We start from the raw sequence: 13,307 nt of genomic DNA, 5'->3' as shown, positions 1-13,307 counted from the left end.
AGATTATGTACGGTCATCAGGAGCCAATGATGAATCAAAGAGAAGCCCGTGAAGGCTTCATCCAACACATTAGGCCTCTGACAGTGCGAGATACCGTATATCCCAGACTGGAGGTCTCTGCGCTCCGCTGAGTGGGATCCAGCAACACCTCCCTATCAGAGGGGGCAACATGGAAATATGGACGCGGCGTGAGCAGGCACCTGGGGTGGAGCCGACTGCCAGGTGGTCTTTACCAGCAAGAACTGCAGCAATACTGCGGAGTCTGAATACGCTCGATATAACGTTCATATGTAGCAGATGCCTGGCTGATTTCCTAGCATAGAATCTGCAGAATATTAAAGTGCCGGCTAAGTTAATGAGATTTTACAGAATCACATGCTCACTGACGTGCGGGTGGATTTTAAATCTGGAGCCTGTTCATATTTTCTGAAGACTTCATTCTTTGCAATGCTTTGGGGGAAATCCATGACAAATCAGCAGTAAAATCTGGGACAGGACTGCAGGAAACAAACATGGATTTCGTCATGGATTAGGTCGCAGATTCATGAGGTTTAGAGAGGTTTGTAGGACTGCGGGTTGCAGTCAGGCCACGTGTGGAAGCTGCGAGGTCTACAGTGTCTGGGACACCACCGATGGCCGCCACTGTCACATCGATTATCAACGCTGGAACTTAACACAAGCGAACACTTGGATTCATGATGACTGCTCCAAAACATGGTCGTATGCCCCTGATTGTGAATGGTAGCATTATCTAATAACCCGCCTGGACGTCCATCACACCCGCATCCTGCCGCTCCCCGTCTTATCCTATTAGCTCAGCCCTCAGGGCCCGCTGCACTGGACAACGGGAGGTCAGAGGCGACGTCTGGCTGCGATGTCATACGAAGTGATTTTTTCTGGTTTAGATGATGTCCATGAATGAATAGTGACAGGTACTCGCCATCGTTAGGCTTATAGTGGATGGAGGTCACAGCTGCCAACCATGGATATGGCCAGTGGTCTGACGTACCATGTAGTTCACCTTAGCTTACATTATAAGGAAATGACATGGGGCTTGTTACAATGTACCAGTGCAGATTCACTTCTGACCCCAAAAACTGTTACTACTGCCGTCGGCTTCGTGTGATCCGGTGACCGCGCGGCCTTTATCCTGCCACCACAGAAGAGCACCGCTGTAAAATGAGAGCCCTCAATACGCCACTGTGGGGACAAAACAGGGGATCGAGGGTGCATGCTTGGCCACCAGTCACCTACATGGATGCACAGAGCAGGACGCTGTAACACCAGGGGGCGCCATCCTTCTCTCATGCTTCTGTTTTAACAGGTAGTAATTGCCAAGATGCCTAAACTAATGTCTGATGCAAAATAAAGCAAATTCTGTGGCGGAGAAAACCTTTAGCTGAATAGACGTATGCTCCATACATTCTGCTGCTTTTACAAACCCCAAACCTGCCCCTTGTGAACAAGAGCCCCTCAGCTGTGTGACATGTACCGCACAAGAACAGGTGGATGCAAAGCAGAATGGTTCTATTCACCATCAACAAGCAGAGATCTTGAAGACGGCAGAGCTTTGCCTGTTGACCCTGATGATGCCCGCTCTGTCCCGTCCATACTCCGGCAGCGCCGCTCCCTCCGATGAGATTTTACACCGTTCATGTCGTTTTTTCCACACTACTTGACCTCACGCTAATAACGAGGGGGAGTAAACAGCTCTGCGGACAATGGGGAAGGTGATCGCTGCTTCCGGTGATAATTACACAAGTGCTCGCTGGCCGCTCTCCAGCACATTCCAGGTGTCCCGCTTCTATCCACTCATGGAAAGTGAAATACGGCAAATTCAATGGGGAGAGAACGGGAGAGCAAGAGAGACCCTCAAGAATGGCTGATAACAAAACACCACCACATGTGCAACATGAGGCTCCCAGATCCTGGGCATGTATGTGGTATCCGTACACGCGTGTCACGCTCCGCACAGATGTGATCCGGGGTAAATCATCATAGACATCGGGTAGAAAACAGGCGACATCTGGGGGTGCAGATCTGGAGGCAGCGTCCACAGTTCTATAGATCCGACGCCTCCTGCTGGACGGCATGCACATTACTTCCTCCAACTCTACGTTACTTTATCTCAGGTAATTACTAAAAATGGTGCACGCCATTAATGAATGTGGTGAAAATGGTTTAGACCGGAGCCATCCACCCAGGAACATGCAGGACGCCCAATGATGGACAATCACAGCCGTCGTCCTGCGTGCACGCTTCACACCTGTCCTCTGTACACAGACGACCGGGGTCACCTGGAACCTCACAGCTCACTAGCTAAAACTAGGAGCTAATATGTCCGTGATACCCCCAGATGTGTGCCGGAAACCTCCCCCAGAACAAATCTCCTCGTGGGGGAAGCTACTGCTTGGTCTGGTCTCAGGTCCAGCTCATCCGCTGAGGGGCACGCACCATGTGAAGTCTGAACGTCTACGGAGACGTCTGTGACTGTGGAACACATGCTGATCCTCTGACTGCACTGAAGATCAGCGTCACAATCTGGTGGCCGTTTATCTTCTGAGTCTACGTGTTCGGATTCTGCCTCTTGTGATCCAGGTAGGCCGGTTGTACAATGATTGGCAGCAGTAGGCAGTCCCATGTAAACAGCTTTATTCTCAGTCTCACACCAGCTGCTGCAGATGATGCCCCCACAACAAGCTCCATTCATCTCCATATTCATCTGTATTTCTAGTTCTGGGCATGAATGAGAAGTGGCAGCGGCTTCTCACCGACGTCTTCAAGGCAAGCGACACGATGCCTTGGTTAGCAGGAAAATTAATTGGGAAGAAGAGATTTCTATTAATCCCTATGGAGGATGACGTCACTTAACTCTACCTTACCAGCCAGACACTGTAAGGCTGTGTTCACACATATCCCCCGGAGAGAGCCCTAGGGGTGTCCCTATGACCGCCACTTGGGTCATATCCTGCGTTGTACATGTAGCGGTTCTTTAACATGGAGGTCTAGGTGTGAGGGATGCCGTTATATTGGCAGTGGTCAGGGGCTCTGAAGAAGGTGGCAGTGCCAAGCGCTGCGGTGTCCAGGGTCTGCCATCGTCAGTGAAGTCTACACCATCAGACTGCAGCGTGCCGTCAGGATTCATGGTACCGCCAGAGGAAGCTGCAGGCAGTCATTAGTACCGATGTAGCATTAGACCGTGTTCACGCGTATAGTGTGGCAGGCGCCTCTCTCCTGGGCCCCCATATACAGGACGGCATGGACATTGGATAGATGGGTGCAGCTTCTCTGGAGAGACTGTCGTCTGGCTCACAGAGGGTTAAGCAGATGTAATCATCAGGACGTCGGATTCCTCTTTGTGTTCACAATACTGTGTGGGAAAAAGCCCGGGGCAGAACTTCAACCTGTTTTGCAATGACGCTGAGATGAGCGCTGCTCTGTTTCTACATGAAATTCTGCCCTTTAACTGCTGGAAATCACTTCACTGCCTGAGCAACAAGTCGAGACAGAGCGCTGCCGCCCCCGTGCCAACATCCAGAGCGTGAGAAAATACCAACCTGCAGCCGCCGAGCGGGAAGTCTTCAGGGCGCTGCGCCCCAACAGCTGCCGAAACTCACAGGAGAACCACAAGTCCCAGCAGGTCCGTCATGTGCTTGAGGCTGCGCTTATTTCTTCTTGGCGGCCCTTAGGGACTGTTCAGACGCTGTAGACGGGTTAAGTTAAGCCACATATAAAACTGTAAAAAAAAAAAAGGCCATTGTTGCTGACGTTTGATGCAGTCGCTTTTCTAAATTAAACCTTTTATATTCAACACGTTTCACTCGTAAAAAAACGCAACTTCACCAATCATCCTCCTAAAAATGTGTTTACCCTGATGCCCTTAGGTCATGTTCACACAGCAGAGTCGTGGCGGACGGCCGCATGGTGTCCCCGGACAGCTGTTCATGCACGCAGCACGCAGCTGTCCCCTATGCTGGACTATCCTCTGAGCAGATATGGAGCCCAGACCTCTATTATCTCACTACTGCCCCATTCACCCGCGGTCAGCGCTGCGCTGAAATACACCGTCAGGACTGCTGTGCATGCACAGACCAGTCCTCTCTGTGGTGGTAGCACAGCAGTCCGCACTGTGTATTCCACAGACTCCATACCTGCAGGACTACGCATGCAAGCAGATAACATCCTTGCTGTGGTGTCCGGACGGATGCCACTGGACGGCGCAGCAGCTTTCTGTTTGCAGTTTGGCTCAATTCTGGTAAACAGCAGCAGATCCACAGGATCCAAACCGTAGTGGTACACCGAGGCAAACCCTTCCATGTGAACATCCCCCCCCCCCCCCCCCCACCCCGCACAGAGCAGCATTTGGTGAGGAGCTGTGTAGAGGAAAACACATCTGCCGCCCAGATGGCACCTTTAGTGCGCTGACACCCTGGACAATATGGCAGGACAGGGAACCAGGGACTATTACATGTCCCAGCCGCAGCTCGCCCGCTCACAGATTGCCGAGGACGCTCTGACGGCAGCAGATGTAAGCTCCCCGGGCAGGGAAGTTATGGAACGGGCAGAGTCCTAAGTGTCACCGGACAGACCCCGACCTGATTCAGCTATGAAGCAATGCGACCTCGTGGACAAGGTTAGGCTACATGCACACTAGTGTTCTGTCCGGATCCGGCCTTGCCAGATGCTGCCGGAACGCTGTCCACCCCAATTGACTATAATGTGGTCCAGCGGGATCTGGCAAATAGGCCAAGAAACGGCCGGCCAGATAGGACTACGGAGGCCTAAAAGTCAGGTATATTTGCAGTGGTCAGAATGTGGCCACCATGACATTTTACCCCAGTCTCTGACGACATGACCACTGGGGGGGGGGATATAAAGGAAAGTGTAAAACGTCTTTCTCTCTGGCAGTTCTCGCCCCTCGTCAGTCACATCGGCCTCCGAAACCTTCCTTCTCATAGAGAACCACAGGAGCATTTATGTCCAGACATGTCCCAGAACGAAACCTGCTCCACAAAGCCCTTGACATACAGCCCGGATTCCCTGCAAATCCCCGGAACAATGGCTCTCAGCGGGTGTCAGGGCCGCACTCCTCCACATACTTATTACATACGTGTCCCTCAGCTCAGAACGGTCAGAAACCCAAACCCTACCGACCAGTGAGAGAACGGCCATAACTGCATCACTGGCCAAATGTCATGGGTTTTTGCCACAATTTTCCACGTGGTTGTGTTTTTTTTTTTTACCACAACTGCATTTAAACTGCACAAAAAACGTGCGGTATTATCCAATGCGGTTTTAACTGCACTGTGTGAATGCACGCAGAGAGTCTATGGAATCCATAGGCAGGGCAGGATCTTTGGTTCGCCCCTTGAAGCGCCACTCACCCTCATCTAAGTGGGATATACAGAGGGATACTGCCCAAAAGGGGCGACCACCTCCCTGCAGCTAGTCCTAGATCAGGGGGGCACAACGTTTTCTAGGTGGGGGCCACATTGTTAGACTGAATCAACATCAAGGGTCAAAAATGAAATGTAAAGGGGTATTAATAACCGAAATCCTGTATTTACGACATACTGAACATGGTGGGGCTGCCCTCTCGGTGGCGGTAGCGCCAGCGCCATGTATCCCACATGGAGTAGGGTGTGCCAGGGACACTGGCACCAGCCCTGCCTACAGAAGGACCAGGACAAGCAGGGGTATGAATCTTCCCATTGTCATCCATTTTGCTGGACTGCGGCGTGGAGGGAATCGCCCTTCCATCAGGGTACATATCAGGTTAACCCTTTTAGTGCACAGCCAAGCAATCGCCATCTAGTGACACAGTGCAGCCCCGGCACCTAATCCTAGCTCTCCAGTAACAACACACTCATGGTGGCAGACATGGCTGCGGGCATTAGTCCGGGGGCACATTCCAGGGCTGCACTCCTCCCAGCGTACCACCCTGGTCATGGGCTAATACGCAGTGTTCCTGGCAGAGCAGAGGCGGTTACAGCGCATTGTGTGCGGAGATAACGCGTCCAGGGTACACACAATATCACCCTATTGTGAAGTACATACAATGCGTTGACGGCTATGGCGGACAATTAACCCTTTACTTTCCAGGGCTACAGAAAGACCTTCCTTAAGATCAGCGCCATTTTTACATTGTGATTTAGATCAGCGGCTGTGAATCCAGGCCAGAGCCACCAGCTGTCTGCACCCTGAAGACCGGCGGCCACAGATGGGTACGGACTACAGCTGGGGCCCGGCGTACTAGGGTGCCCAGCATCAGCGTTAGGGGTCTGGGCCACAGTCTGAATTAATTCAGGGGTCTGATTCAGATGAGGGGGTCTAGTGTGGGGTCTGAATGAGATGAGGGGGTCTAGTGTGGGGTCTGAATGAGATGAGGGGTCTTAGTGTGGGGTCTGAATGAGATGAGGGGGTCTAGTGTGGGGTCTGAATGATATGAGGGGGTCTAGTGTGGGGTCTGAATGAGATGAGGGGGTCTAGTGTGGGGTCTGAATGAGATGAGGGGGTCTAGTGTGGGGTCTGAATGAGATGAGGGGGTCTAGTGTGGGGTCTGAATGAGATGAGGGGGTCTAGTGTGGGGTCTGAATGAGATGAGGGGGTCTAGTGTGGGGTCTGAATGAGATGAGGGGGTCTAGTGTGGGGTCTGAATGAGATGAGGGGGTCTAGTGTGGGGTCTGAATGAGATGAGGGGGTCTAGTGTGGGGTCTGAATGAGATGAGGGGGTCTAGTGTGGGGTCTGAATGAGATGAGGGGGTCTAGTGTGGGGTCTGAATGAGATGAGGGGGTCTAGTGTGGGGTCTGAATGAGATGAGGGGGTCTAGTGTGGGGTCTGAATGAGATGAGGGGGTCTAGTGTGGGGTCTGAATGAGATGAGGGGGTCTAGTGTGGGGGTCTGAATGAGATGAGGGGGGTCTAGTGTGGGGTCTGAATGAGATGAGGGGGTCTAGTGTGGGGTCTGAATGAGATGAGGGGGTCTAGTGTGGGGTCTGAATGAGATGAGGGGTCTAGTGTGGGGGTCTGAATGAGATGAGGGGGTCTAGTGGTGGGGTCTGAATGAGATGAGGGGGTCTAGTGTGGGGGTCTGAATGAGATGAGGGGGTCTAGTGGTGGGGTCTGAATGAGAGAGGGGGTCTAGTGTGGGGTCTGAATGAGATGAGGGGGTCTAGTGTGGGGTCTGAATGAGATGAGGGGGTCTAGTGTGGGGTCTGAATGAGATGAGGGGGTCTAGTGTGGGGTCTGAATGAGGATGAGGGGGTCTAGTGTGGCGTCTGAATGAGATGAGGGGGGTCTAGTGTGGCGTCTGAATGAGATGAGGGGGTCTAGTGTGCGGTCTGAATGAGATGAGGGGGTCTAGTGTGGGGTCTGAATGAGATGAGGGGGTCTAGTGTGGGGTCTGAATGAGATGAGGGGGTCCTAGTGTGGGGTCTGGAATGAGAGTAGGGGGTCTAGTGTGGGGTCTGAATGAGATGAGGTGGTCTAGTGTGGGGTCCTGAATGAGATGAGGGGGTCTAGTGTGGGGTCTGAATGAGATTGAGGGGTCTAGTGTGGGGTCTGAATGAGATGAGGGGGTCTAGTGTGGCGGTCTGAATGAGATGAGGGGTCTAGTGTGGCGTCTGAATAGATGAGGGGGTCTAGTGTGGGTCTGAATGAGATGAGGGGGTCTAGTGTGGGGTCTGAATGAGATGAGTGGGGGTCAGTGTGGGGTCTGAATGGAGATGAGGGGGTCTAGTGTGGGGTCTGAATGAGATGAGGGGTCTATTGTGGGGTCTGAATGAGATGAGGGGGGTCTAGTGTGGGGTCTGAATGAGATGAGGGGGTCTAGTGTGGGGTCTGAATGAGATGATGGGTCTAGTGTGGGGTCTGAATGAGATGATGGGGTCTAGTGTGGGGTCTGAATGAGATGAGGGGGTCGAGTGTGGGGTCTGAATGAGATGTGGGGTCTAGTGTGGGGTCTGAATGAGATGAGGGTCTAGTGTGGGGTCTGAATGAGATGAGGAGGTCTAGTGTGGGGTCTGAATGAGATGAGGGGGTCTAGTGTGGGGTCTGAATGAGATGTGGGGTCTAGTGTGGGGGTCTGAATGAGATGTGGGGTCTAGTGTGGGGTCTGAATGAGATTGAGTGGGTCAGTGTGGGGTCCTGAATGAGATGAGGGTCTAGTGTGGGGTCTGAATGAGATGAGGGAGGTCTAGTGTGGGGTCTGAATGAGATGAGGGGTCTAGTGTGGGGTCTAATGAGATGTGGGGGTCTAGTGTGGGGTCTGAATGAGATGTGGGTCTGAAATGAGATGAGAGGGTCTGGTGTGGGGTCTGAATGAGGGGGTCTAGTGTGGGGTCCTGAATGAGATGAGGGGGTCTAGTGTGGGGTCTGAAAAAGATAGGGGGTCTAGTGTGGGTCTGAATGAGATGAGGGGTCTAGTGTGGGGTCTGAATGAGATGAGGGGTCTAGTGTGGGGTCTGAATGAGATGAGGGGGTCTAGTGTGGGGTCTGAATGAGATGGGGGTCTAGTGTGGGGTCTGAATGAGATGAGGGGTCTAGTGTGGGGTCTGAATGAGATGAGGGGGTCTAGTGTGGGGTCTGAATGAGATGAGGGGTCTAGTGTGGGGTCTGAATGAGATGTGGGGTCTGAATGAGATGGGGTCTAGTGTGGGGTCTGAATGAGATGAGGGGTCTAGTGTGGGGTCATGAGATGAGGGTCTAGTGTGGGTCTGAATGAGATGTGGGTCTGAATGAGATGAGGGGTCTGGTGTGGGGTCTGAATGAGATGAGGGGTCTGGTGTGGGGTCTGAATGAGATGAGGGGTCTAGTGTGGGGTCTGAATGAGATGAGGGGGTCTAGTGTGGGGTCTGAATGAGATGAGGGGTCTAGTGTGGGGTCTGAATGAGATGAGGGGTCTAGTGTGGGTCTGAATGAGATGAGGGGGTCTAGTGTGGGGTCTGAATGAGATGAGGGGTCTAGTGTGGGGTCTGAATGAGATGTGGGGTCTAGTGTGGGGTCTGAATGAGATGTGGGGTCTGAATGAGATGAGGGTGGTCTGGTGTGGGGTCTGAATGAGATGAGGGGGTCTAGTGTGCGGTCTGAATGAGATGAGGGGGTCTAGTGTGCGGTCTGAATGAGATGAGGGGGTCTAGTGTGCGGTCTGAATGAGATGAGGGGGTCTAGTGTGCGGTCTGAATGAGATGAGGGGGTCTAGTGTGGGGTCTGAATGAGATGAGGGGGTCTAGTGTGGGGTCTGAATGAGATGAGGGGGTCTAGTGTGGGGGTCTGAATGAGATGAGGGGGTCTAGTGTGGGGTCTGAATGAGATGAGGGGGTCTAGTGTGGGGTCTGAATGAGATGAGGGGTCTAGTGTGGGTCTGAATGAGATGTGGGGTCTGAATGAGATGAGGGGTCTAGTGTGGGTCTGAATGAGATGAGGGGGTCTAGTGTGGGTCTGAATGAGATGAGGGGTCTAGTGTGGGGTCTGAAGGAGATGTGGGGTCTGAATGAGATGAGGGGGTCTGGTGTGGGGTCTGAATGAGATGAGGGGGGTCTAGTGTGGGGTCTGAATGAGATGAGGGGGGTCTAGTGTGGGGTCTGAATGAGATGAGGGGGTCTAGTGTGGGGTCTGAATGAGATGAGGGGTCTAGTGTGGGGTCTGAATGAGATGAGGGGGTCTAGTGTGGGGTCTGAATGAGATGAGGGGTCTAGTGTGGGGTCTGAATGAGATGTGGGGTCTAGTGTGGGGTCTGAATGAGATGTGGGGTCTGAATGAGATGAGGGGGTCTGGTGTGGGGTCCTGAATGAGATGAGGGGGTCTAGTGTGCGGTCTGAATGAGATGAGGGGGTCTAGTGTGCGGTCTGAATGAGATGAGGGGGTCTAGTGTGCGGTCTGAATGAGATGAGGGGGTCTAGTGTGGGGTCTGAATGAGATGAGGGGGTCCTAGTGTGGGGTCCTGAATGAGATGAGGGGGTCTAGTGTGGGGTCTGAATGAGATGAGGGGGTCTAGGTGTGGGGTCTGAATGAGATGAGGGGGTCTAGTGTGGGGTCTGAATGAGATGTGGGGTCTACTGTGGGGTCTGAATGAGATGAGGGGTCTAGTGTGGGGTCTGAATGAGATGAGGGGGTCTAGTGTGCGGTCTGAATGAGATGAGGGGTCTAGTGTGCGGTCTGAATGAGATGAGGGGGTCTAGTGTGGGGTCTGAATGAGATGAGGGGGTCTAGTGTGGGGTCTGAATGAGATGAGGGGGTCTAGAGTGGGGTCTGAATGAGATGAGGGGGTCTAGTGTGGGGTCTGAATGAGATGAGGGGGTCTAGTGTGGGGTCTGAATGAGATGAGGGGGTCTAGTGTGGGGTCTGAATGAGATGTGGGGTCTAGTGTGGGGTCTGAATGAGATGAGGGGTCTAGTGTGGGGTCTGAATGAGATGAGGGGGTCTAGTGTGGGGTCTGAATGAGATGAGGGGGTCTAGTGTGGGGTCTGAATGAGATGAGGGGTCTAGTGTGGGGTCTGAATGAGATGAGGGGTCTAGTGTGGGGTCTGAATGAGATGAGGGGGTCTAGTGTGGGGTCTGAATGAGATTAAGGGTCTGGGGTTTGAATACATTTTTGGGCCTGGTCTGATTTTACCACAAAGTAGAAAGTTTGCAGAATGTTAAGAAGACGACATCTTTGCTGCGGGTGCTCAGCTCGGACCCTCACCACAGACCCAGGTAAGTGGTACCTTTCCTAAAACTAGTGGAGTATGGATTTAGACTATGTTGTAAAAAAATGCACATTCAATGCTGGGAAAATGGTGCCCCTTGGATGCTCTGGGATAGGAGGGAGGGGGCAATTCTTTTATCTCCGTGCCAGATGTTGTTGAGCAGATTTAGAAATAAGGTGTTTGCCATTCATGTCGCTACGTGAAGCGGCTCCGGCTTGGAAGGGATGTAAAGTGATAAGTGAAGAGCCTGACATGACCTGAGAAGGTGCACCTGCCTGGCGGTCACTCTACGCCCTGACAGCCGGGTGTGAGCGACGAGTGTCAGGGTGATGCCGAGCAGTCGCCTGCTCTAGACATGGACACACGTGTGTAGATGTACAGACTCCAGGAGCAGGGACCTGTGCCCCCGCTGACGGGCACCCCTCCTGCTATGGTTTCTTACTTTTCCACTATGAATTAAGGTCTTGCTTTTACTCTGCCCTGGACATACAGGATCCGGGTGATGGTGGTCTTCAAGAGGATTTCTCAGATTCCATCCATACGAGTGCTGGAGTCGACCTCTTCTGACAAGTAGAAAACATTTCCGTGACTACACAGTAATGGTTGTCAGACACAAGGACTTACTCTATACGTACAGACTATGACGGCCACAAGGCCTTTTCAGAACACTTGTGAAAGTGACGTCAACTCCCACAAAACCCGGTTCTGCTGACCGTACTGTAGGCTGTCCGCCATCCTATGAAAGGAACACACCGAGAAAAAACAAACTGCTTACATAGTATGGCGCCACCTGGTGTTCAGTTACTTACATAGTATGGCGCCACCTGGTGTTCAGTTACTTACATAGTATGGCGCCACCTGGTGTTCATTTACTTACATAGTATGGCGCCACCTGGTGTTCATTTACTTACATAGTACAGCTCCATGTGGACACACGTGCTCAGTCACCTGGCCGGCACACTAACCCCTAGCCACCCCTCCCCCCACCCCCCAGCCTCACCTGGCCGGCAACCCCCCTCCCCCCAGTCACCTGGCCGGCACCCCCCATCCCCGTCACCCCCCCCCCCCCCCCCCCCCTCCTGCGCTGGTTGCCAGCAGTACATGGCAATATAACTGACAAGACCACTTCTGCAGGGGAAGTACGAAGGGGCTAGATTTTCAGAAGGAGACTGATTCTATCCAGAACCTCCCACAGCAGCAAAGCTTGGCATCACCAAGGTGGACAGGTGAGATTCTGTACCCGCTCTATCAGGACTAGGAGGCTTCCACCTCTCCCATTATTCATGGCCAGAGGTCAGTCAGTTTGATCTGCAGCAGGAGCCGTACACCGAGGTGCATGCAGCCAGATGAACCACCGCCGGCGCAGCTCGCCTTGTGCAGGAACCGCCGGGGTCCGGTCTCCTTTACTGCTGTCTACATATAAACACAGGCACTTCACAGAGCTCAAATCTCCCTCGTAAAAGTGGATTGCCTCTAAATTCAAGTCCAACCACTTTCTCCAGAAGCCTCCGGATGTTTTGGGGTAAACTAAGCAAACGACGAGCAATAAAGAAAAGATTGCAACAATGTATCCATGTTGTATGTAATAACAACACAAGCAGGACACAAGGGGATACTTTGTATTGTCAGGGATCGCTGCAGTCTTAGGGTCAGTTCACACTGAGTTATTTTACGCTGATTTATAAGTTTTGGAACATAATTTTGAGGCGTAAAAATCTGCTTGGATTCAGCGCTGATTTTATTACCAGAGCTCTGCTCCAACCAGGGGCAGCCTCCTCTCAGACCCAGGGGGCAGCCTCCTCTCAGACCCAGGGGGCAGCCTCCTCTCAGACCCAGGGGGCAGCCTCCTCTCAGACCCAGGGGGCAGCCTCCTCTCAGACCCAGGGGGCAGCCTCCTCTCAGACCCAGGGGGCAGTCTCCTCTCAGACCCAGGGGGCAGCCTCTCCTCTCAGACCCAGGGGGCAGCCTCTCCTCTCAGACCCAGGGGGCAGCCTCTCCTCTCAGACCCAGGGGGCAGCCTCTCCTCTCAGACCCAGGGGGCAGCCTCTCCTCTCAGACCCCGGGGGCAGCCTCTCCTCTCAGACCCCGGGGGCAGCCTCCTCTCAGACCCCGGGGGCAGCCTCCTCTCAGACCCCGGGGGCAGCCTCCTCTCAGACCCCGGGGGCAGCCTCCTCTCAGACTTCCCGGGGGCAGCCTCCTCCCAGACTTCCCGGGGGCAGCCTCCTCCCAGAACCACTTCCTTTCTGTAGTACTGCAGCCTGGCAGCGCCTGCCATGGTCAGTACATGGGTCACTATGTGCACCCCTCCCCAATATACTGGTGTAAGCGCTTTATCTAAAGCCAGATGCCTCCATTATCAGCCTGCCCAGTGACTGACCCGTCTTATCAGGATTTCGGCTGAATACAGAGGACGCTTTATGGGGCCTGATCTAATTATAAAGCCCCATTCCTCGAAAACCCTAACATTCTTCTCCCACAGACAGAGGTCGGAGTAAATGGAGGAGAAATCTATATTTGGGGGCTTCATTTTTGACTTTTACTATTTCTATTCTCCAGATAAAGCATCAGCACAAGCCGTGTGGCCCCAGCGATAGGAGCCCGACCTCTGCAATCATTTCT

The sequence above is a fragment of the Bufo gargarizans genome, chromosome 9 (genome assembly GCF_014858855.1).
Source record: "Bufo gargarizans isolate SCDJY-AF-19 chromosome 9, ASM1485885v1, whole genome shotgun sequence".
NCBI classification, from domain to species: domain Eukaryota; kingdom Metazoa; phylum Chordata; class Amphibia; order Anura; family Bufonidae; genus Bufo; species Bufo gargarizans.
Note: the sequence above shows the minus strand (reverse complement) of the source record.